Source organism: Carcharodon carcharias, chromosome 19 (assembly GCF_017639515.1).
Source record: "Carcharodon carcharias isolate sCarCar2 chromosome 19, sCarCar2.pri, whole genome shotgun sequence".
In the NCBI taxonomy this organism is placed as follows: domain Eukaryota; kingdom Metazoa; phylum Chordata; class Chondrichthyes; order Lamniformes; family Lamnidae; genus Carcharodon; species Carcharodon carcharias.
In genome coordinates, this window is record NC_054485.1 from 29,324,343 (window position 1) to 29,349,555 (window position 25,213).

Sequence of the window (25,213 nt, forward strand, 5' to 3'; positions counted from 1 at the left end):
AAGTGAGGACAAGGGGGACCCTATCATGGTTCTGGAGGGCAGAGGCGCGGGAGATAGGTTGGACATGGTTGAGGGCACTGTCAACCACCATGATGGAAGAAGGAAGACACGTCAGAAGCACTGTTTTGGAAAGTGGCATCATCGGAGCAGATGCAACGGAGGTGAAGGAGCTAGAGAATGGGATGGAGTCCTTACAGGAAGCAGGGTGTGAGAAGTTTTAGCCAAGGTAGCTGTAGGAGTCGGTGGGCTTGAGTGAATATTGGTGGATAGTCTAACAGCAGAAATGGAGACAGAGGGGTCAAGGAAGGGAAGGGAAATGTCAGTGATGGACCATGTGAAAGCGATGGAGGGTTGGAAACTGGAAGCAAAATTAATACATTTTTCCAGGTCCAAATGAGAGTATGAAATGGCACCGAAACAGTCATTGATGTACCGGAGATGTTTTCCTCCTTCCTTAACTGCAGTTTCCCACCCACGGCAGTTGACAGGGTCCTCAACCATGTCCGACCCATACCCGTGCCCCTGCCCTCACACCTTCCTCTCCCTCCCAGAACCATGATAGGGTTCCCCTGGTCCTCACTTTTCACCCCACCAGCCTCCTCATTCAAAAGATCATCATCCTCCATTTCCGTCCACTCCCACATGATCCCACCTCCAAACGCATCTTCCCTTCACAGCACCTGTCGGCATTCAGTAGGGACCATTCCCTCCAGGATACCCTGGTCCACTTCTCCATCACCCCCTACACCTCAGCCTCCTCCCACGGCACCTCCCCATGCAATTGCAGAAGGTGTAACACCTGCCCTTTTACTTCTCCCCTCCTCACCGTCCAAGGGCCCAGACACTTCTTTCAAGTGAAGCAGCATTTCACTTGCACTTCCCTCAATTTAGTCTACTGCATTCGCTGCTCCCAATGCGATTTCCTCTACATTGGAGAGACCAAACGCAGACTGGGTGACCGCTTTGTGGAACGCCTTCGGTCTGTCCGCAAGCATGACCCAGACCTCCCTGTCGCTTGCCATTTCAACACACCACCCTGCCTTCATGCCCATATGTCCGTCCTTGGCCTGCTGCAATGTTCCAGTGAAGCCCAATGCAAACTGGAGGAACAGCACCTCATCTTCCGACTAGGCACTTTACAGCCTTCCGGACTGAATATGGAGTTCAACAACTTCAGATCATGAACTCTCTCCTCCATCCTCAACCCTTTTTGATCCCCTTTTTTCAATATTTATTTTTAAATTTTTAAAAATATATTTTATCCCACCTATTTCTATTATTATTTTAAAAATTTATTTCTATTCATTGTTTTATCCCCATCTTTTAGCCTATTTTGATCTTTTTTCCCACACCGTCCCCTCCCCCACCCCACCCCCCCACTAGTGCTCTCTGTCACTTGCTCATCCTGTTTTCTACTCTTAATGTCACATTAGCACCTCCTTAAGCTAGTATCACCACCATCAACACCCCCTCAACCTGTTGTTTATATCTTTTGCAATCTCTCCTTTGCCTCCACCTATCACTGGCCTTCTACCCAGCTTCACCTGTCCCACCCCCCCTTAAACAGTATATATTTCACCACATTTCTACTTCTCTTTAGTTCTGAAGAAGAGTCATACGGACTCGAAACATTAACTCTGTCTTTCTCTCCACAGATGTTGTCAGACCTGCTGAGTTTTTCCAGCAATTTTTGTTTTTGTTTCAGATTTCCAGCATCAGCAGTATTTTGCTTTTAATGAAAAACAAGATCTGAGAGTAGACCAGTATTATTCTTGTCCATCTTCTAAGGCCAGCTACAGAGCTGAAATGATGGAGACGAAATGTGATGCAGGATATTTTGTATAGAGAAGAAAATAGATGGGAGGAGATAGAAGACGATAACAACTCTTCTTAAAGGGGCATTTCATTTACAATCTGCCAATCTAAACTGCTGAGCTGCTCTCATACTTCCGGCTGATGGGATGATTTGAGTGGAACAGTTCAGTGGTGTCCCTGATGGAAAACAATACATGTTTCTGACTATTATCTTCAAATTAGCTGACTAAAAATATTCTGCCTCTTTTAAAACTTCAATTTTGCCATTTATTATTAGTGACTGTTAAGAAATTAGAACAGTTCCCTCAAATGTTTTCATTTACTTTCACACTTTTTTTTCACATCCTTTCTCACGCATTGATATTAGTTTACAGCACGGTCATGGCGATGTGAGAGAAGTTGAAAACCACTCTGATGGCCATCAAAAACCAATGACTTCCTTATCCCCATTAGACACTTCCGTTTCAGCAGCAGAATAGACGCTTGGTGGCTTTCGAAAGCCTCCTTTACGTGAGAACTACTCTGATTTCTGAAACTTCTTGTCTGCTCTTTGCTCCCAAGAAAAATAGAGTTTGCATCTGAAAAAAACTCTTACTTCTGCTGTTCACATGAGGAAGGGATGTAATCTAGTGCCCTTGAAATAAGGTTAACCAAAAAAGGAACTGTTTGTATAACAGATGAGTCTTTCTGATGGTGAACAACTTTAAAATAAAATCTTGTAAAACTTAACAGCATCTAAACTGTTAAAGATGTGTGCCTTCTTCACGGTGATCACAATGTGCTTTTTCTTGACCTAGCAACTCTGTTTCAATGACTCTACTGATAAGTCATCTTAAGATATATTTAGTTTATGATTGATTTTCTCAAAAGGGGCAAACTCTGCTAATTAATTTTCTGGACCACTGTTCTATTCAATGGCATGGGTTTTATGATGTCCAAATTGCCATGTTTTAGATCACAGTGGCCCATTTTGTTTGCTTCTTCCGCAATGCTTATTTTTAAAGAGCTTTACCGAACGGAAAATGATCTTGTGGTTAAGGATGATGAATCTCATTCTGCATAATAACTGCTAATTGAATTTTGTGAGTCACACAAAAAGGGTTTTGTCAGTTACTTGGTGGGCTGCCTTATGGAAATGGCACTTCTCCTATTGGGATGAAGCCAGATTTATCTACCTGGGCTGCAGGGAGTGTTTTCCCATCAGCTGAAGACAGAACACAAGAGTCTTAGTTCTAAAGGATTGTGTCATATGTCCAAATGAAGGAGGGTCTAAATGTACAAAAGTGAATGATTGTGTTCAGGATTGTACACAGCTACATTCAGAGAAAGACTTGTCCTGAATTTTGAGACTTAGCTTGGTGTTGGAGAGGGGTAAGGGAAGTGATGAGGGAAGATTGGGTGCTTCTGCACAGAGAGGAGGGAACGCAGATGGTGAGTAATTTCAAGCTACAATGTTTAACCATCAAGCGATTTGCTGTAGAGACTTAGGCCTGCAATGAAGTTCCTATCCGGCCGCTCAAACACTATCTAAAAGTGGGGGAAAAAAATCACATAAGGAAAAGTCAACTCCCCTCCCACACTGAAAATGTAACTTAAAACAACAAAGTAAATAGAAAAAGAAAATTAAGTTATCTTGGCTCTCTCGTATTTAATCTGATATTCTATCTTAACTCCCAGAACCCCCAGGTCCTTCCCACTGCACACAGAAGATACTAAGTTATGAATTATGAAGTTTTATTGGACCAAAAGGGTTGAATGAACTAATCATCCATAATAATCATCAGTGTTACTTCCAAAAACATAAATCAACCACTTTTACCTTGAAAATGCATGCAAACAAGTTCTTCTGAAATTTCTCTCTAGCATACATAGTGGCAGTCTTTGTCCATTTCTTTCAAAAAATTCTAACTACATAAAACGAAATAGCTGAAAGATAATGTGCCATTGTGCAAAATAGCAAAATTAGAGTGCTCTAATTTCTTCCTCTTTCAGGATGAAGCATATATAAAGAAGATATTTCATCTTTCAGTCTCCACATAAACTGACAATGTTCAATCCTAACAGTGCCATGGACCTTATCCTGGGAATTCTGCTTGAGACATAGGTGCCCTGCAGTCTCTTAATAATGACCTTGTTAATAATAATGAATCACTGCCTGAACATCCAAAGGGTTTAACACAGGGATGTAACATTGAAAAAGAAACCTTAAAGATGCTGTTCACTTTTTATATTGAAGGCTCCTTTCATAATACAGTTGCAAGTTTTCCCATGTAATGTTCTTCAGTTACAGCTTTTGTTCATGATTGCTATCAGTTTACTGAAAGTGCAATATGTGTGGATGTCAGCTGAAGATAGCATCAGGCTAAGATATGATGGTACCGGTTGGTGAAAAGCCCACCAGTGCCCAGTATGTATATACCCAGTTCAACAATAGCTATTGATATCCATGGATCTGTACCCCAGGATGAGTCATTTTATTAGATCTTGACCTTTTGCAATAGTATTAACCAGGTTATAGCGAGTTGGGGGACTGTTTTACATCTTTCTTGACTTTTATTTCTATTGGCTTAAACAAAAAAGACAAAATCTACCCCACTGATGTCAGGAGAAGAAATTGTATGACGGCTAGAGGGCAAGGTTGGAGGAGGCGAAATATCAAACCGATCAGTTCTCTATGGCTTAATTATATTATGGCTGCTAAGATAGCAATTTGTATCAGTACCTGAAAGATTGTGGCGAATTTATTTGTTCTTATTTCATTTGTTATGTCAATTCCAGGCAGGCCCAATAGATTATTTTAATCAGTCATAATGTTGTGAAGGAAACGTCAATGAATATTTTACAAAAGGCACTATTAATTTTTCTGGGAAAGGTACCACGTGTAACTCCAGGGCAGATGTCACATGGACCTGTTCTGTTTTGGATGATTAAGTTATTTGTCACAATTGAAAGTCAACCTCAACAAATTGGCAGTATTCTGAGAGGAGTATGTTATTCGTTATGTACACAACATTTCTTTTTAAAAACTTATAATATATCAAAAGTAATATACATAGTTTGCATTTCCTGTAAATGTCACTCTTTTTCCCATCACACTGTGTTGATAAGAAAGCAACATATCCGCTCACTCGTGGTAAACAACCCATGGATGATCTGCTAGTTATTTTCCTTATCACCTATTTGGTGCTGCAGGGGGAATGAATAAGAAATTGGTACCTCTCTTAATGTTAATACTGATTGCCAATCTTTAATGACCAATTCCTTCAACAATCAAACCACCCTGTTCTAGAGAACACTGATGCTGAAAATAGAATAAATTTAACAAATTCTTTCCCGGTGATCTCTTGTATTTGGGTGGCCAGACACGGAACCAGAGAAATCAATAAAAAGAGGCATTAAACAGCAGGACTGACCCTTGTTAAGGTTTTCTGGATGGACTTACAGATGATCTGAAGAGAGCCATATTGTAATATTATACGTTATGGGCTACGAGGAAGGTGATCTGAGGATGGATTGGTGGGTGGGTGGGTGGGTGGGTGGGGGGGGCGGGTTGTGGTGGTGGAATCAAGAACAGAAAAAAACTATTGCAAAAACTGATTCCATCTATCACAAGGAGCACCCTCATACCCCATCTGATGGTATTACTTGCTCAATAATGTATCAGAAATATCAGTAAGAGAATTTTTTAAAACACAGATTTTTAAATATCTCTGGGAAAAAAATCCTAGCCTTTGAAGGACATAAAAACCAAGTCTGCTGGTAAATTGCTTGAACGTACTTCTGAAACCACATCCTTATTTCAGCTTAAAAGCAAAATCGACAGCATGTGAGCAACTCTCTGTGTGAAAAGAATCTAAAGCGGACAAATTCCTTTCAAACTAACAAGAATGATCATAAAAGCTGAGTCTTTGATATTTCCTGTTCTTCTGACTAAGTCTCGAGCGCTTTTTTTTGTTGAACGTTTTATGAAACTTCATCTGCAGTAGAACCCAAATTAATATAAATACTTTAGTCTGTGAAGTTATATTAGGCTAAACACAGATCATAAAATTGGTAGATCAAAGAGCCATTAGTCTTTTATTCGAAATACCAGTAAATCAACAGGGGTGTTGATTATAGGTAGTCATGGACATGAAGTACAGCAATCAAATCTGAGCTGATATTGCTTTGTTCCTTGTTGAGGTCTTGCCTTTTTAGGCTTTACTTTTCTGTCAGGGAAGGATTGAGGGCTAAGATCTTTAGGCAGAAAAGTCCTTGGGCTGAAGACTAACTGGTTTTCCTGGTGCTGCTTGATGAACATCAGCTTGGTCAACTTCAGAAAAAAATCTGATGAGAAAAACCCACCATAAACGCCAACTTATATTCCAATTTTAGGTACTGATAGGCCTACTGCACCTCTTCAGCTTTTAATTTTAGACTCCCAACATCTGCAAGTGTTTCTTTTAATCTTCCACTTTTAAGTGGTTATTTCTTATTTATGATATAAATAAGGACAGGGCAGGAATATCATTCTGTAAAACTCTATACGTTTTGGGGCTGAAAATGAGTTAATGCCTTTATTAAAATGGTGAGCAGAGGAATTTCATAATGGGTTTGTTACTGATATCACATAGTGTGATTTCAACTGTTCTGAAGAAGTCATACGAACATGAAATGTTAACTCTGTTTCTCTCTGCACAGATGCTGCCAGACCTGCTGAGTTTTTCCTGCATTTTCTGTTTTTATTTCAGATTCCACAGAATTTTGCTTTTATATTTATGATTTCAACCTATTTGTGTTTCTGCTTGGTTGTAAGCTCCCTCATTGGTGACCGATCAGATTGCAGGAACAGAAGGAAAACAGGAGTGTGGATAATGGTAACAATTGGTATGATTAGTATTGCCTGGGCTTCTATGCTGTGCCTCCAAAATGAGCAGTAGGTTAATGAGGGGCAGCAGCAAGGTCTGAGTGGCCATCAGCAATCTCCACCATTCTATATTATTTTCCAGAAAGCCAGTGCTGGAGCCAATCTTTACTCAGCCCCACACTTATTTGCAGAGTGAAACATTACAAGCATAACCCTTCTAACTCAACCACATGCAGCTTCAGTGAGTGTCTCTTTATTTGTGCTGAAGTGAAAACCCCAATCATTGCCCTCCACTTGCATATATTTAAGCACAACTGATGTACAATTAACATTAGCCCTCAAAATTACACATGCAAAATCTGCTGCTGTTGCAAAACATGTTTTAAAACTGCAAACGAAATGAAACATTGCCTATCTCACCACAAACAAATGAACAACTATCATAAGATACAAAAGAAGCACATGAGTACAGCACACTCAGTGACAAGAACAGGGACTTTCACTGCTGAAATGTCACCATTTTATATAGTGCCCTATCAGTTTTTGGAACATTATTTTACATAATGTAAAATGTATATTTCTGGTTTATTAACCAAGAAATATTGTTTTGAAGCAGAACTAGATTTTTGTTTTACAATTCAAGTTTAAAGTGTTCATTAGCCCTTGATATTACATTATATCCTAAAAATGTGACTGAAGATAAAAGCTGTTGAATAAGTGCTGCAGGAGGATAAATGCACTTAAGTAAAATCCAAAGCTTACAAGGTTCATTCAGGCTATACCATCAATTTAACCATCTGCGGTTTTAAATGCGCCCTAATTCTACATCATAAAATTCACTCTCGGAGATACGAAGAAAATCACTTATATGTTACATGAAATGCAACATTCAGTTAAAATGATTTGAGTTTAATTTTAAAGTAGGTTACAACTTTCCACCAGAGGGAGAATTAAATCCCTCGCAGAATATCCTGCATGATTTTGGGAGTATAATTTTTTAAACTTGATATTGTAGTTTTCAGATTTTAACAGGGTATTATAATAATAAAATGGATGGTTTTATTAATAAAATAATTTGCAACTTATGCTTTGCTGGGTTATGAAAAGAATGTTCTGGTTAATTGTTACATTCTTAACCCACAATGGACAGAAAGTTTTTGAATTTCTTTCACGCTTTTAAAAATAATATTCCAAAAGTGTGTCCTGTTATTTATTACAAAACACAGCGAGATATAGACAGACCTTAATGTTGAGTCACCACTTCTCAGGAGGGAATTGTACACACACAGTATGGTACATACTGACTTACTCTGTTGCGGCATTTCACTATGCTTCACATATAAATAGTGATCTTTTACAAAATTTCAGTATTTTGTTGTGGGACTCTTGTTTTTACTCTGAAGAAAATAGAAAGTTTGAATTTCATCTTATTTTCAAATGTGATGGCAGGTATCAGTGGAAAAAACACAATGCAAAATACCAAAGTGTAGTGAAAATCTGTAACTCTCTCTGACCACCACACCTGCGCCACCCCACCCCCTCCACTCTCCCCACCCCTGCCCCATTTGCTGTTGAGGTTAGGTGAGTTTTGAAAATTTCAAAATTGAGATTGATAGATTTCTGTTAGGCAAGGAAATTAAGGGTTATTGAATCAAGTGTGGTAGATAAGAGTTAAAGCACAGATCAGCTGTGATCCAACAGAATGATGGAATGGGGGTTGAATGACCTCCTCCTGGTCCTATGTTCTTGCAGACTGATGGGACACACGTTGAATCAGAGTGACAACGATTAGATATAATTGATGCATTGGTCAGGATGATATAACTGAGAAAAACAGAGGGAATTTATGTAAAATTATCATAAGCAAAACAATTGACTTTATAACTACCATCTTACTTACTTACCTAAGTTAACCATGCAGAGTCCTATTTCTTCTCCCAGATGATATCTGTCCTTTAAAATAAAAGTATCTTCTCTGTTTGAAGGTATATCTGAACATTGTGCAATTAAAGTTAAATTTTATTCCAACGTTAACCACACAGTATTGATGGACAATCTAAATGTTATAGCTTTGATCAAGTTCATTGCCAGTGATGGGATTAAAGGGCAGTGAAACTGAAAACAGATTAGCATAATGTTTTTTTAAACATCCTATATTCTTTTATTAAAACAATTCTAAGTGAAAGCACATAGTGGCTCTATAATGGGAGAGAACAGTTATATGGATTCTTTTCATCCTGTGCATTATTTTTTGGTGTTTATTTGCAGCATAGATTCTTAACCTATATCCTCTCCATTGCCAACACCATTTACTTCCACCTCCGTAATGTAACCAAGCTTGGCTCCGCCTCCATCTTATCTGCCACTGAAACTCTCAGTCAGCCCTTTGTTCCCTCTAGACTTGACTATTCCAATGCTATCCTGGCTATCCTCCCATCTTCCACCTCACATAAACTTGAAATCATCCAATACTATGCTGTCCATATCCTAATTCAAACCAAGTCCCATTCACCCATCAGCTTGGTGCTCGCTGATCTACCTTGGTTCCCAGTCCAGCAATGCCTCAATTGTAACATTCTCATCCTTCTGTTTGAACCCCTCCATGGCTTCAGCACTTCCTCTGTAATCTCCTCCAGCCCTTCAACCCTCACATCCCTGTGCTCCTCCAATTCTAACTTCTCACACATCCTCAATTTGTAGCACGCCTTCAGCAGTCTGGATCCTTTTTCTTGTTCTTCTTTCAGTTTCTCCCATTTTACTTGATGTTGCACAATGCTGGTGGATCACCTTTCTCCATCTCCTCCTGTCAGTTGCTCATTCCTCTTCCAATCACCCTGCATCTTTTCACTTCTCTTTTGGGCTGTCTTCTTTAGCCATCCTTGTCCATTGGATGGTAACACTTGCCCATTCCTTACAGGGTTCAGGCAGGGACCCTGTTTATTGCTTGCAGGACAAGTCCTAACATGGGTCCATTTCCATTCATATCAACTGTCATTTGGATTTGGCAGTTGGTTTTACAGCTGGGTGCCCTTCCTCATTTACCTAACCCTCCCCATTTATCAGGGCTTGGGAACAGCACTGGTACATGCTGACTTGCCTGCACTAGTAGCTGGGTTCAGCTACCTAGATCCGAAGCACTGAAATGGTATCCCTAAACCTCTCTGACTATCTCTCTCTCTCTCTCTCTCTCTCTCTCTTTACGATGTTCCTTAAAACCTACTTCTTTGACCAAGTTTTTGACCACTTGTCTTAATAATCATTTTGTGGTAGCTGTCAGATTTCATTTGCTAACATTCCCGTGAACTCCCTTGGGATGTTCTTAGCACTTTAAAGGTGCTACATAAATGCATGTTGTTGTTTCAAAATCTGATGTTCTGGGATTGACAGTGAATTTCATTCTCAGTAGTCTAAAAAAATAGATATTACAATGTGACATATTTTTCTACGTTATTACAGTTCCTTTCATGTACAGACCTTTACAAGGCAATGGAGTGAAATGAAAGCCACGCAGGAAGAAGAAAGCAAAACAGAAAGGCCAGGGAAAGATGGAAAAGGACAAAGGAAAAGAAGGGTTCTGCGAGGCTTTTGAAAGCAGGGAGAGCATTCCAAAGGACTGGCATTGTGAATGAAAGAATGGCTGCTAGTGATGGAGCAAAGAGAGCTCAAACCAAGGGTAATACCAGGGTCGGAGCAGCATCTGGTGAGTCCGTCAATGAATGACTGGAGGAGACAACTGAGGGACAGTGTGACCATGAAGAGATTTGAAAGTGAGAGCAAAGATCATGAAATCAATTTACTAGGCCTCAGGAAGCCTTATATTCTGCTCAATATTTTTTATTTAGGATTTGAGAAGAAATAATCTTTGGGAAGCGACTTGATGAAGTTACTGAACTCAATTAAAAGAGAGAGCCAAGTAGATATTCCTGCAAGTAGAAATATAGTTATTGATCATATTGAGCAATTTGACTTTGCATGTTAGTGGAACTCTTCTGTTAGACATAATTACTTATATCAATGTTATGTTGAAGGATCATTCGGACTCGAAACATTAACTGTGCTCCTCTCCGCAGATGCTGCCAGACCTGCTGAGTTTTTCCAGGTATTTTTGTTTTTGTTTTACTTATATCGAGTAGTGTCAGAAAAGTAACTTGGTAGTTGTCTAAACAAATAAAGGAAAGAAATGTTAATAGGGTCTCAGTAAACCAATTCACAGACAATTTTGTAAAAATTATTGATGACAAAGCTTACTTTTTCAAATATTCAAATGTCCTTTCTCAATGATTTAAAGAAAATTGAGCAAATTATTTATTTCTTGAAGCCTTTTCTTGTTACAATATTTGTCATCAAAGTATTACACAGTTCATTTTAATAACATTTCATACACCAATTAACACTTTCTTAAGGACAATCCAATTTGGATCAGTTGCAGAATATATAGTTGTAAATGCAGGGTTCCCATTAATAATCTTGAGTCCTATTCAGCATTGACTCTCGTTGAGTCAATAAGTTCAATGATGGTAAGCATTTTGATAGAATTTACCAGCATTGGTGTTTGGCCAACAAATAGTGAGGTTCTGAAAAGTGTTCTGAATGAAATCTTTGGACTAAGCAACTCTCCATATGTCAGGTCAGTTGCTGATAACCCCATTGCATTTAGGAACAGAAGAAGATTATAGAATAAATTGTTTGGATGGAAGGTGAGTGGACTTCTGCAGAGTCAGCTGTTATTTTGTTTGGTGCAGAGGATTGAGATCAGTTCAAGATCTTCCAAATGGGTGATATCACGGATCTGTTCAAAAAGATCTGTGACACATACACCCTTCTTTTCCTTTAAAGAATAAGCAAAAACAGATTACAACAGAGATTTACAGACAACTTAATGGCTGAATATCAATTTACAACATTGCAAAAACTAACCGTAGCCCTGTACCAACTGGGCATCACTGAATCATGTACATATTTGCTAATGCAATGCATGCACAATTTATTTGTTTACATCACACTGTCTCACTGACGTCCTCGCTGAATACAGTAAACTTGTTTTTCCAACAGTGGTGTTACATGCAGATAGACGCCAGTCTTGCACGATTGCACTTAAATCTGTTTCGTGCATTACTCGAGCTCACCGATATGGCATTAATTATTTCAGTTAAACAGACAGAGTTGACCAGTAATTGCTATCCCCATTGCAGTCAGCTCTATTAACAATTAATTTATCCATCTTATGTTTCTATATCAAAACAGCATTTTATTGCATATGTTTAGCAGAGAGGTGCTACTCATCTCTAGAACTGTGCTATAGTGTTTCATCTTGTGTGGGTTAAGAGCGCTGGTGCAAATATCATGCTAACCCTCAATTACAATATGTTATTTTGATCATTATTGTTGCTGTGTTGCTGTCACATCATTTAATAATAAAAATCCGGCAATACGCCATTTCTCCAGCAGTAGAGGGAGAATGGTTTGCCATAATGGAAATAAATTTGGGGACTGCTATTTCCTCATTGTTTAAGGTTAAATGACATTAAGGTTCATCCTATCATCTCTTGCAAGACCATTAGGGGGTGTATGTGTTTACCACTTCAGTTGAGAATTGCTATGTGCTGAAGTAACATCATGGAGGCCTAAAAAATACCTTAGGAACATTTGTGATGTTAATTAGAAAATGGAGTCAGGTGAATTCCAGTTTCTACCTGGAAAACAAAACTTAGAGGATCAAAAGAATTTGTGGTGTACCAAATAACTACACCCCTAAAATATTTTGCTGCCTGGTAGCGGATGTAAAATAACTAAAATTACGTAAAACTGATTCTGAGGTACTTGCAGTGCTATACTTGCCCACATTTTCTTTCTCTGATAACACCACCATTGGCTACCCTGAAAGCAAAAGATTATCATTTTTTTTTCTGATAAAGATTGGAGCGCCCAGTGCTTGAGACAAAATTTATTTCTGTACCATTAAGCAAGTTTCCTCAGCAACCACTACTGCTAATACTGAGAAGACCTAGGGATTTAAATGCTTGTTAGCACATAGACCATGGCTTAAATGGCAGTTGCCCATTTCCAACACCATGTCAGTAATACACAAAACAGCAATTTTACACTCCCATTTGGGAGATGCAATCAAACTGAACAAATGTCAGACAGTGGGCTACAACCTTCTGATGCCAAATGGACGATCCATGTTCCCTTCAAGTGCAATTCCCTGTTGGCAGTGAGGGATTGCTTTATTTATTATCCTTTAACTCACTTGTTAACACCTACCTCTTTAACCAAGCTTTTGGTCATCCTCCTTATGTGGCTCAGTGTCAAATTTTGTTTGACAACACTCTTGCAAAATGCTTTGGGACGTTTCATTACATTAACGGCACCATATAAATGCAAGTTGTTATTAACTGTAACTTTATTTTGTGACCTTTGTGAAAGCTTGAGTGTGTTATGAAGCACTAAAATTAATGCACAGCTAAGTGGCCAATCCAAAGGGTACTGCAATGATGCTGCCAAACAGCCACTCAAAAAATATAAACAACACTAATCCAACTGGGGATTTCTCAAGGATATGGAAGAACAATAGCAGAGACATAACATAAGATTAGCCAATGGTGATTTCCATGTGTGAGGTCACAAAGAGTTCCTTGCTCCATTTGAGTGGGGCAAATTACCCAGTTCCTAGAAGGTAAAGCAGCCATGGCTAGCTATTACCCTGGAGGTCAAAACATGGCCGTGTACTGAGAGAAATTGGAAACATATATTTAACTACATAAGAAGATGTCAAACTTGGAGGAAAGTATCAAGGTAAGGTAAAAGGATGACCATGAGCAAACATAGGTAGCTATGTCAACATATCTATGTGTATGAAACCACTGACTTCAAAGTAAACAAAGATCATAAGAACATAAGAAATAGAAGGAGTAGATCATCAAGCTGCTCAAGCATGCTCCACCATTCCATATTATCATGGCTGATCTTCCATCTCAACCCCGCTTTCTGCATGCTCCCCATATCTCTTGATTTCTTGAGACCAAAAATCTGACTGTTTCAGACTTAAACATACTCAATGATGGAGTTTCCATAACCCTCTGGGGTACAGAATTCCAAAGATTCAGAACCATTTGAGTGAAGAAATTTTTCTTCATCTCAGTCCTAAATGATTGGTCCCTTAGCCTGAGACTGTGCTCCCATATTCTGAATTCCACAGCCTGGGGAATCAACCTCTCAGTGCCTATCCTGTCAAGCCCCTTCAGAATTTTGCATGTTTCAATGAATTAGATTACTTCTCATTCTTCTAAACTCCAGAGAGTATAGGCCCAATTTGCTTAGCCTCTCATCATAGGCAACCGTACCCCCCCCACCCCATTCCTAGAAATAATCTAGTGAAACATCGCTGTATCACCTCTGAGGCAAGTATATCCTTGGAGGCCCAAAATGCACACAGTATTCCAGGTGCAGTCTCACCAAAGCCCTCTACAATTGTAGCAAGATGTCTAAACTTGTACTCTAAGTCCCTTGCAATAAAGGTCAACATGCCACTTGCCTTTCTATTAGCTTGCTGTACCTGCATGCTAACTTTCTGTGTTCCTTCAGAAGTACAACCAAGTCTTTCTGCTTCAAGTTTTACAAGTTTCACACCTCTTGAAAAACATTCACCTTTTGTATTCTTACGAGCAAAGTGAATAACCTCACACTACCCACATTATACTCCATCTGCCATCTTGTTGCCCACCCACTTAACCTGTCTAGATCTCTCTTAATTAAGTCACTCTGCCCACCATGTTTCCTGCTGCTCTAGGCCCCATAAAACCCCGTCCATGATTTCAGTTTTATGTAACCATGTTGAAATGTCAAATATGTTTGTCTGAGTATTTCAATATTCTTAACATTAATTGCCAACACTGCAACACATAGGGGAGTCAGCAGCATGATTTAGAAATAGTTTAGCCCAGCAAAAAACACCTAACTTAGAAAGGTTTGGCTGAGAAAGATTGAAAAGCCACTGTAATTATGCACACATGGTTGTTGACAATAATGATCTCACTCAGTTGCTAAGCATTCTATATCCAAAGTACTTTATTGATGTTGTCTAAAATATCTGCTTATTCAACAACATATTTGTATTTTCTATACAGCAAACAACCATCTTCAACATAAGAGACTGAGTTCAATGGGGGTGGGACAGGGGGTGTGTGGTTGATGTGGTTAAATATTGGGAAGATTGAAACCGTTGTTTTCAGCCCCTGTTATAAATTCCATTCTCTAGACACTAACTGCATCCCTTTCCCTGGTAATTGTCTGAGGCTGTTTGCAACCTTGGTGTCAGTTTTGACCCCAAGATGAGCTCCAAAGAACATACCTGCAGCATAAATAAATAAAACCAGGGAAAGGTGGAGTATTTCCACCTCTATAACATTGCTCAATTCTGCCTGTCAACCCCCATCTGCTGCTGAAACCCTCATCCATACCTTTGTTACCTCTAGACTTGACTATTTCCTGGCTGGCCTTCACATCCTACCCTCTGTAAAGTTGAGGTCATCCAAAACTCTGCCACCCATGTCTGAACTTACACCAAGTCCCAGTCACCAACCACCCGCTGTGCTCATCGATCTAAGTTAGTTTCCAGTTAAGCAATGCCTCGATTTTAAAATCCTCATCCTTGTTTTCTCCATGGCCTCACCCCTCTCTACCTCTAGCCCCTCAACTCTCCAAAATCCTTGCACACCTCTAGTTCTTGTTCCTTGAGTTTCAAATGATGTGCCATTGGTGCTGTGCCTTCAACTGCCTAGGCCCTACCTTCTTGAATTCCCTCGCTAAACCTCTCTCCACCTTTACTGCTCTTTCCCCATTTAAGACATCTCTTCAAAATCACCTCCATGACCAAGCTTTTGGTCATCTTCCCTAATATCATATGTAGCTCTGTGTCAAATTTTGCTTTATAACACTCCTGTAAAGTGCTTTGGGTTTATTACTTTAAAGGCATCATATAAATACAAGTGGATGGTGTTGTAATTCAACAACCTTTGAACATGCAGTCACCAGTTGGGAGCTTGTACATGCCTTGGATGCATTTGCACAAATGCATTTCAGTAAGTGTAAAGCACTGACTATGCTTTATCATGAAATAGGTCAGATATTCTATGTACAGCAACAATATGCATACTGTGCACATGAACTTGTTGTGTGTCTTTTTTCGCTTGCTATTTGTATCTTAATCTCTTAAACCAAATGTTGGACCCTTTTTAGCTACAAACCATGCCACAGTACTTGGCATCATCACCACCTAAAACTGTAGCCATCCCCATCATGCAGATACTGGCAGGATTCTGTCTGGCATTCAGTAGAGAATATAAAATGAATTCATTTTCATGAGTGTTGGATGGATAAAGGTGGTAATGAAGACTTACTCACTGCTGCTGAGTGGAGGCTTCATTTCTCCATTGCCCCTAATGAATTGTGTTGTAATTCTGACTTCAGGGGATGGCTGTGAAAAGGAAGATACCCCAGCCGCATAAATATGTGATTAATAACTTGGTTCCTTTCATGATTTGCTGTAAACTGGTACAACAGAGTCCCCAGCCAGTTAGCCGAAACCACTTGGCAATGGCCTGACCTACAGACTCCCATAAAGCAACAATTAGCATCGGCTAGGGAAACTTCAGGCATGCTAATAATGAGCATAGTTGGAATATCACTCAAAGACATTCTAATGGTGCTGTTGACACCTTCTGGGAGTGCTTGAGCAGTGCAATGGCTGACTCCTCTTCCTGGAGGCCAAATGTAGAGGAGGGTGCCTCTCAAGCTGCTGCCAGTTACTTGTTTACACCTGCCAAGTGACAGAAGAAGTTCCCTCAACCAATAACAAGGGCATCGAAGCAGACTGGTTACCCTGTAGGGGCACAGGATACATTGCATGTCATGGAAACAGATACAGATAGTGGAAATATCCATGAGCCAGAGATGCATAACCTCTCAATTATTTATATAGCCAGTCTGTCACTGAACAGGCAGGATGGTTTGGATCAGCTACCGTAAAATAGAAGGGCAACGATATTACAAGTTGGTCCACAGTAGATTTTGTACTTCTAGCTTTCCTGCTTCTACCAGTGACACCTCACTTGAGAGTACAACAGTATTTCAACCTCCAGGTTACACTAACACACACAAAGAGAACAGCACATTACGTTACACATATATTGTACCTCCACAACCATTATCTTAAACTATGTAGCTTAGTCAACAGCCATAAAGATTGTTGATTATTTAAGAAAAACATTCCCATAAGAGAATGTTCAACTAACCATGAAGGCAGATCTCAAGGAAAGAACATCCTCATAAATCTGGTTAGTTTATCCTACAGTGGCTACTCATCTTCTGCTGGACCTTTCCTTCTTGTTCCAACTCCTCATCTTTTGCCTCCTGTAACATACTGCTGCTGCTCTTCAACAAGGAGCTATCCCACAACTGAATGTAATGTGGTCATCAGCACGTCAGTTAATCCGTACTTTTCATATGTAGCTCCATAAATTCTAACTTAAACTGTGCAGTGAGCAATATTGTTACTATGGTTCTGGGAAACAGTCATGGATTTTCTGGTTAGAAAATTGGCTTTAGTAAAGGTGCCTACTTTAGTTACACTGTGTTCTAGTTAATTAAAGCCCTAAGATCGGTTAGTATAGGATAAAGATTATGAGTTTCCTGAGTGAACCTGTTTAAGAAGACTTCCAGCATGGAATGCTTCAAATGACACTCACATGCTTGTACTTGCGGCTGAACGTTGGAAACTCCCTACCTCAGACACTATTAAGCGTGGTGCTGCCAAATGGAAGGGTGTGGCGCAGATGAGTAGAGTGTCAGAGAGAGCTCATACAAGTCTTGAAGGTAAAATAATTGTGGATTGGAACTAACAGTTACACTACAAACTACGCTTCATTTTTTCTAATTGTAATGATAGGAAATATTAACATCTCTAGAAGTGGTAATGCACAAGACATGGATAATGTTTGATATCATATGGTTTGATTTAAAAATCTATAGATTCTTCTTTAAGCAACAGCTTTTAGAAATTATAGCCTGAATATTATACAAAAGGCCAGTTCATTGAAATAGTCATTTTCAATTTTCAATTTTTGTCTGATATTGCAAACAATAATCTAACCACAAGAAGTGTTGGAAAATGCGATGCCAATCTGGTGAAGCTACAACAAAGGACTATATCCACACCTAAACTGTGGAAGCAGCATGCTATAGACTAGACTAATCAATCCCATTGATCAAATCAAAGCTCTGCAGTCCAGCCACATAAAGTCATGAATGATGGTAGATAATTAAGCAACTAATGGGGATGGAGGATCCATAAAGATCCCAATCTCCAATGATAAGGGGAGCACAGTGTGCGTGTGCAAAAGTCTAGGCCAGAACTTTCACAACCATCTTCAGTCAGAAGTGCTAAGTATAGAAACATTCCAGCTCCTCCTGCACCATAGGAAATGCTCTAAGTGCACTTACATTTTTCCCAAGGTGGCCCTTGCTTCCCTTTAGGTGCCTGGGAAATCTTGCTGGCAAGGGTTAAACCTGAAAGGCAGATTAAATCTAAAACATTGCGATACTTAAGTGACCAACCCACCTTCTGAAAGCAGAGGAGGCAGATTGGGTTTGAGTTTAAGATTCTTGAAATCTTTACATCACACCCGACCCCAACCCAGCTGTTTTTGGTTGTTTAAAATCCCTCCCTGTGGATGTGAATGGGGACTGCTCCTCCCACGGTGCTCCATGTGCCTGCACACAAAGGAACTGAATTCTGACAGTGAAGTCAGGTCAACTCATTTAAGTATTATTCAGGCACTCCCAACATTTGGGGTCAGATTTTAATGCATTCAAAACCCATCCATTTACTTAGGGGTTTTTGGGACCATTGTATGTGATCTTCTGGAAGTATTGGGTGGAGTATCTGTAGTTCAGAACTTAGGACGCCATCAATAGCTGGTGCAGCCCTTTGAGGCTGAAGTGCAGATCAAAGGACAAAGGGCTGAATAATAGTGTATAGGGTGGATGGCACCCCCCCCACCCACCACCGGAAACAATGGCAGTGTGGAGGCGACATACTCCACTCCGACCAGCCCCGCAGCCACAAAGCGCTGCAGGGTGGGCTCACGAGGGCTGAGCGGGACTTCTGTCCCTCACTGGCCCAATCACCTGATTGGCTGGCAGCTCCATCAGTTCCGGCAGTGCCAGGAAGACGCCGATGGTCTCAGCCGGGGCCGCAGAAGAAGAAGACCAGGGCCCATGGATTCCTGGAGCAGGTAAGCCTGGGGTCTTGGGCTGGGAGTATTTGGGTAGGCTAAGGAGAGGGGTATGGGGAGGTGGGGGTGCTGGGTATAAGGGAAGGAGCAGGTGGGAAGGTTCAACTTAAGGGGTGGGGGGGGTGGGGGTCACCCTGCAATTGGCAAAAAGCAGCCCCCAAAGAGCGACCGCCCCCTTCCTTCCCACCTTTCAAGCATTTGAGTGAAAAAATCGGGCTTCCCACTCCCACCCGGCTGCTCACACCAAACACTTTATGGTGAGGGCAGGGTATTATCAGGGTCCATTAGCTTGACAAGTCTGATTGACCCTTGATTATTTATTTAAATATGGAGGGTGGGCTGCTGATTTCAGCACCCACTTCCCCGCACCCCCTCACCCCCCCACCTCCATGTTATGGGGGAGAGCTTGGGGGTGGGTGGGATGATGTTGAGATGAGTGTCTGCCCTATTTTACATGACCCCCCCCACCCACCACAGGAAACATGCCCACTAGGGGCACATAAAATTCAGCCCAAGGTGACTTGGCCTATGAAAAGGTAAGGACCACCAAGGCAGTAGTTTTTCTTTAGCACTCAACAGCTGGAGCACTGCCTATGCTCTCAAACATGTTATTGAGTGACCTCCTAATTTAAGCATTTTTTTATACTTGTTGGTTTATATCCAGTTCTGCTAGCTTGCACTGGGCTCCACTGAACCCACTGTGAATGTCAGAAGCCTCTACCTCTATGCATGATGATAATGCAGGGAGACAGTGTCTGATGGCCTTCAGGGCATCTCAACATCACCCCGTGTATTTCTACTGGGGCTGGAGAACAGCACTGAACAGTCTCTACTGTTTACGCAACACCCCCCCCACCCCCCCCACCCATTTACTTTCTGATCTATAGAAAAATATGTTTTTTTGTGCCTTCACTTTCAAAACTCCAGTTTTAGGAACCATGAAAATTATAATTAGAATCACCAACTCTTTACGAGGCAGCACTGTAATATCGCAATAGTCATTCATGTAAAAGTGCTACTTTAAAAGTTTCCTGGAGAAGTTGATACCATTTGTTTGCAAGTATGCTGGGCATTGTGTCCTTTTAAGGTTTTTATATTACCTGTGGGAAACGTGGTGTGATGGGGCAGTAAGTTAGTTAGGTTAAAGCTTGAGAGAATAATTTTAAATTTTTTCTGAAGCATTTTAATATTTTAAATTTGGTACAACTCTAATTAAAAGTCTATTTAAAATGCAAGATTGGCGATGCTGCAACACAAAATTAATTATCAGGGTCATAAACAGAAACAGCCAGCAGGAGCACTTGCGTTAGTACTGGAGACTTATGAAATGAAAATATTTCTGTTAACGCATCTTTGAACTTTTTCCCCCTTTTTTATGCAAACTAAATTTAAAAACCAGCATTGTGAAATTACGCTTTGTAACTGCTTTGGACTTGGGACTCTATAGGTAGTAACTAAACTGTAAAATAACGTAGTTTAATATTCAGATGTGGAATGTAAGTGATTTTTCAAATCTCTACCTGTTGAGTCATTCATACCAACTGCTCTAGAAATTATTCATCTGATATCCATGGGAAGGTAAAAGGATTTTCGATTTCAGTCACATTCAAACGTCACTCGTTTTTTTCTCATCACTCTCTTGTTTCTGAATCTCGAGAACTCAAACAGTCTTTTTCACAAATTCCAATGAACCACCTTTAATAAAGAAGCCTTCACCTAGAAATAGCTTGAGGGGTGAAGTAGTCCTGTGCAGAACAAGCTGTAGTGAACTGACAGCTTGATTTTACACCCCTGTACCATTATCTCAAGTCCATTGGAAAAAAATTGGATGAGATTTAAAATGAGCAAGCAATTTGTCCTCGCTTGTTTTGCATTACTGTCCAAACCCGGTTTCACCACCCATTCTTTTTCTGTCAAATTCCATCCCTTTTACCCATGCCACCCTCTCCTCGTGGTGGTTGGGTGGTTTCATGGGCACCCGCACTCTGCGTTCGTGGTCATTCACCATTTGTGAGCCAAGGAAGAGAACGCCAACAGGCTGCCTGCCACAAGGGCCGTCAGAGATGAGCCTGTTACTGGCCTCAGTAACCATTCACATATCTGTTATTTTCGACTGGGATTACAGTCAGAAGCAGGGACAGAGGCTGATGCTTTTCCGAGACCTGGAACAATAAGACAGTTATCATACTCCCACCACTGTTAAGATTAGTGGCTTTATCACAGAGTATGAATTGAATTGTTTGGTCTGTATATCTCAGTATCGCATTACACAGTGCATCCACTGACTAAGACATGTGGAGCCAGAATTTTCTGGTGGTCAGGCGGGCTCGGCGAGCGGGCCCAGGAGTGGTCAGGAAGCCAACTGCTGCCCGCGATCAGGCTCCGGCCGCAATTTCACACTGGCTGACCAATTAATGGCCAGCCAACGTGAAACATGCCCTGCAATGCTTAGCGCTGCTGGGGTGGGGGCAGGAGGAGCGTGAGCACTGAAGCACAGTAAAAGCCCCCCGATGCACAGAGCTGAAAATTTTTGAAAATAAACAATAAAGAAATGAAAAATGTTCATAACATGTCCCCTCATGTGACTCTTGCCCACCAGCAATGATTGAAGGCAGCCAGCTACATGGTAAGATGGGGAGGAACCTGGAGCTCCTTGTGGCTTTGGCAGGGGCTTGGGTGGGAACTCTGGCCATAGGAGCACTCCTATTTAACTGGGCACCAATAGGGAATGTTTTTTTGTTTAGATTTATCTTAGTGGGTTACTTTTCTGAAAGTCACCTGGCATGACGGCCTGAGTGGGCATCTCACTCAGGTGCGGGTTAAAATTGGGGTCCCAATTACATGATATACCACAATTTGCATTAATTAATGATTAGAATGTGGTGGGAGCTTCAACTGCCCCAAAGTCATTAAAATAGCTGATCAACAGGAATAGAGCAGGAATTGGAGACACTCTATTTTAACTGCTCTCCCAATTGGGAGGGAATTACCCCTCAGGAGTCCAAAAAAGGATAATTGGCCATATGTTTCTTTTACAGCTATACTGACAACACAGAATCTCTTCAAAAGCAACACCAAATCAACAGTCCTTCATACACACGTACACACACAGCATACTGCTTCTGTGAGACAATTTTTGTCGGAAACACTGGAACATGGTGCAAAATGCAGCTAGGTTTTGGTGGTTAAGGAGATTAGACACGTACTATAATTCTCACAAAGGGGAACTTCAAACAAATTGCTTCACTGCAAACAGAGTTTTGGGCTTTGTAAAGGACTTTCCATTAAATCATTCATCAGACATTTTCTGCATTGCCAACATGGGCTGCTTGCTACTTCTTTACTGTTACTTTGTTTTTCTTGTGATTCACGTTTCATCAAATTTAATCATAGAATACATACTAGATGTGAAATAATAATTCACAACAATAAGAAAAGCAAATTGATGATTTGAACTCCAGTATGTTTCTTGTGACCATGTATCCGCAGGAAGAATTTGGAAGTGAATTCCTCTTGAGCAGTGTATTTTATATTAAACAGACTCCATCTAGATCATGGAGGAAGACTAGCCTATTGAGGGAAAAATCGCTAGCCTCAAGCCCAGAGGCAGTCAGAACTGGAGGGCTGAACAGGAAATTTAATTGAGCGCACTAATAGGAGTAATGTGACACATTTTTATACTTTTTCTTGTTCATAAGGAATGAAGTAGTTAAATTAAGGAAATATTTCATTATAGCTATTACTTATGGTTAAGGAAAGACTTTCTGGATGTGTTCAAAATCATGAAGGGTTTTTGATGGAGTAAATAAAGAGAATCTTGCAGTGGTAAGTGGGTCAGTAACCAGAGCACTTACAGCCATTGGTGTTGTGACCTCGTGACGAGGGTAAAAATGACTCCCCTAATCTATCACTCCAAGTCTGACCATAACAAAGTTTTTTTGTGAATTTAATGATTATCTGCTTTGACAATACTGCTGGAGTCCCACTATGTACATTTTCAGTTTATAAAGAATTAGCCTGACAGGCTTTCTGAGTTTAAGCAGAGAACAAGATAGGTTTATTGACCCTACTCCACAAATTTAAAAATACTGGGTAAATGGCAACCACCATTCATGTGTCACATATATTCCTTGGGCCCACACACACACTGGTAGAGATGGTAGAATAAGATAATTGGCTTAAAGACTTTTACAGTTCCTGAAGAAGACAAACAATCCAATAAATATATGGTTAACTGTTCTTTGGCTGGTCTCGATGCAGTGATTCCTTGTTGTGGCTATTTTTTTCAGTTGTCTTCCTGGGTGTAGTTGTATAGAGCACATTTCCACATTTTATTTCAAAAGATCTTGGTTTGTTGTAGATTTCTCTTCTTAAGATGGTTACTTTTCAAATCTGGGCACAATACTTTTGAGAGAGAGAGAGAAACAGCTCCCTTGCAGCTTTTCTGGCATTCTGATCTTTCCTGTGATCTCTCTGACTTGTAAACAGTTTTTGAAAGTCATACTGGCTGTATATTTCAGAGGAATTCAATTACCATGTATGCTGTAGTCATTGTTTTGTAGGACAGATAATTGCATTTTGATGTCTTCTCTCAGAAACTTTTAAAGAATTTCAGGATAGAATGAAAGCCGACAGGAGATGGAATTTTTCATACTCCATGGGGGCGGGGGGTGGGGGTGGGTGGGTGGAGGTGGGTACTTTGGATGCTTGTTCTCTTTTCATTGCATTTGGGTGGAATGCAAGTTTGTATATTGTAGCTGGCTGGCAGACCCTCCAATGTCTCAATAGGATTACAGTTTATTGTTTTTTTTTAAAATTTAGCCAGTAAAAGAAGAATTAGAAATTGTATCCTTTAAAAAAAAATGTCCTCACACCGTTGGCAAAAGAAACAAAGGATACAAGTGGGCAGAGTTTTTCAGTCAGCAGGTCCAACATGCCGACACATAAAATGACACGTGATGATGTCGAACCTGTGTCCTGATGTCCTCGCACTGTCTTGCGATGTTTAGTTCGGCAGGTGCATGCCAGAGGCAGCTGCATGCCCACTGATATGTAAAAGGCCTATTAAGGCCATTAAGGATCTTATTAAGGTTAATGTAAACACTGCCCGTCCAACCTTAAGACTAGTGGGCAGGCGAAAAGGCCAAGCAGCCTTGACGTTTTTAGGAAACCTCATCCACGAGCAGGATGAGGTTTCCTAAAGCTTTTATTAAATAAATAAACTTCCATAAATATAAATGTCACATGACTTGGACATGTTTAATTAAATTTATAAACCTTTTATTTAATAATTTCAGAAGCCCTTCGATCTCCCTGAGGCAGCTCCATGCCTCAGGGGGATTGAAGCGCTCTTTCGTGCACATGCGCTGGCCCCGACTCTCCCTCCTCCCACCGCCCGCACAAACCGCTCATGTATTATGCTGGGCAGGCCTTAATTGGTCCGCCAGCGTAAAATTGCGGCACAGAGCTGATTGCAGGCGGTGAAAAATTCTGCCCAAGAGGAAACTTTTTTTACACAGCGAGTTGTTGTGATCTGGAATCCACTGACTGACAGGGTGATGGAATCAACTTACAAATGGGAATTGGATAAACACTTGATAGGGAAAAATCTATGGGGCTATGGGGAACGAGCAGACGCACACAACTAATTGGATAGCTCATTCAAGGAGCCAGCTCTGGCACAATGGGCTGAATGGTCTCCTTCAATACTATATAGTTCTTTGATTCTATACCATGTTATTTAGTGGGAGAGTTAATGAAAGTACTGGCCATGCAGAATGACACATCAGCGTTTATTCAACACACATCTAGGGGTTTGCTGACATTGAATGGGAGCTGCAAATCATTCAGCAGCATTACAGCGATGAGAAATAGTAGCCTTGTCAGCCACTAGCAGTACCATCAAAATGGAGTGACTTGCCAGTATATCCTCTTGCTGAACCTGATGTTGGAATCATCCCTGCGTTTGGTGCCTGCTTTTTTTCTGGTCATGTCTACTTCCATCTTGTACCACTCCAACTATGAAACATTGCATTTGATGCACTTTTGAAACAAACTCTTTATGAGGAGTAAATAAAATGAACTCCGAAAACAATATTGAAGAAGTATACATTAATAAGAATGATCAGAAACGTCAATAGAATTTCAATATAAATAGATATAATAAAGGTCTATACAAATCCTGTTGCATGCTAAGAACTTGTTTGCACGTGGAACTTTGTTTCTTCCTGATCTGAATGTGCACACAATGAAATAAAGA

The 25,213-nt window shown here is 40.4% G+C and overlaps 1 long non-coding RNA gene across 1 annotated transcript in view; it reads right to left on the reverse strand.

Annotated features, from left to right (window-relative positions):
* Positions 1-25,213, reverse strand: part of LOC121291893 — an 82,394-nt gene that overhangs the window by 19,848 nt on the left and 37,333 nt on the right. The gene's annotated exons all lie outside the window — the stretch shown is intronic.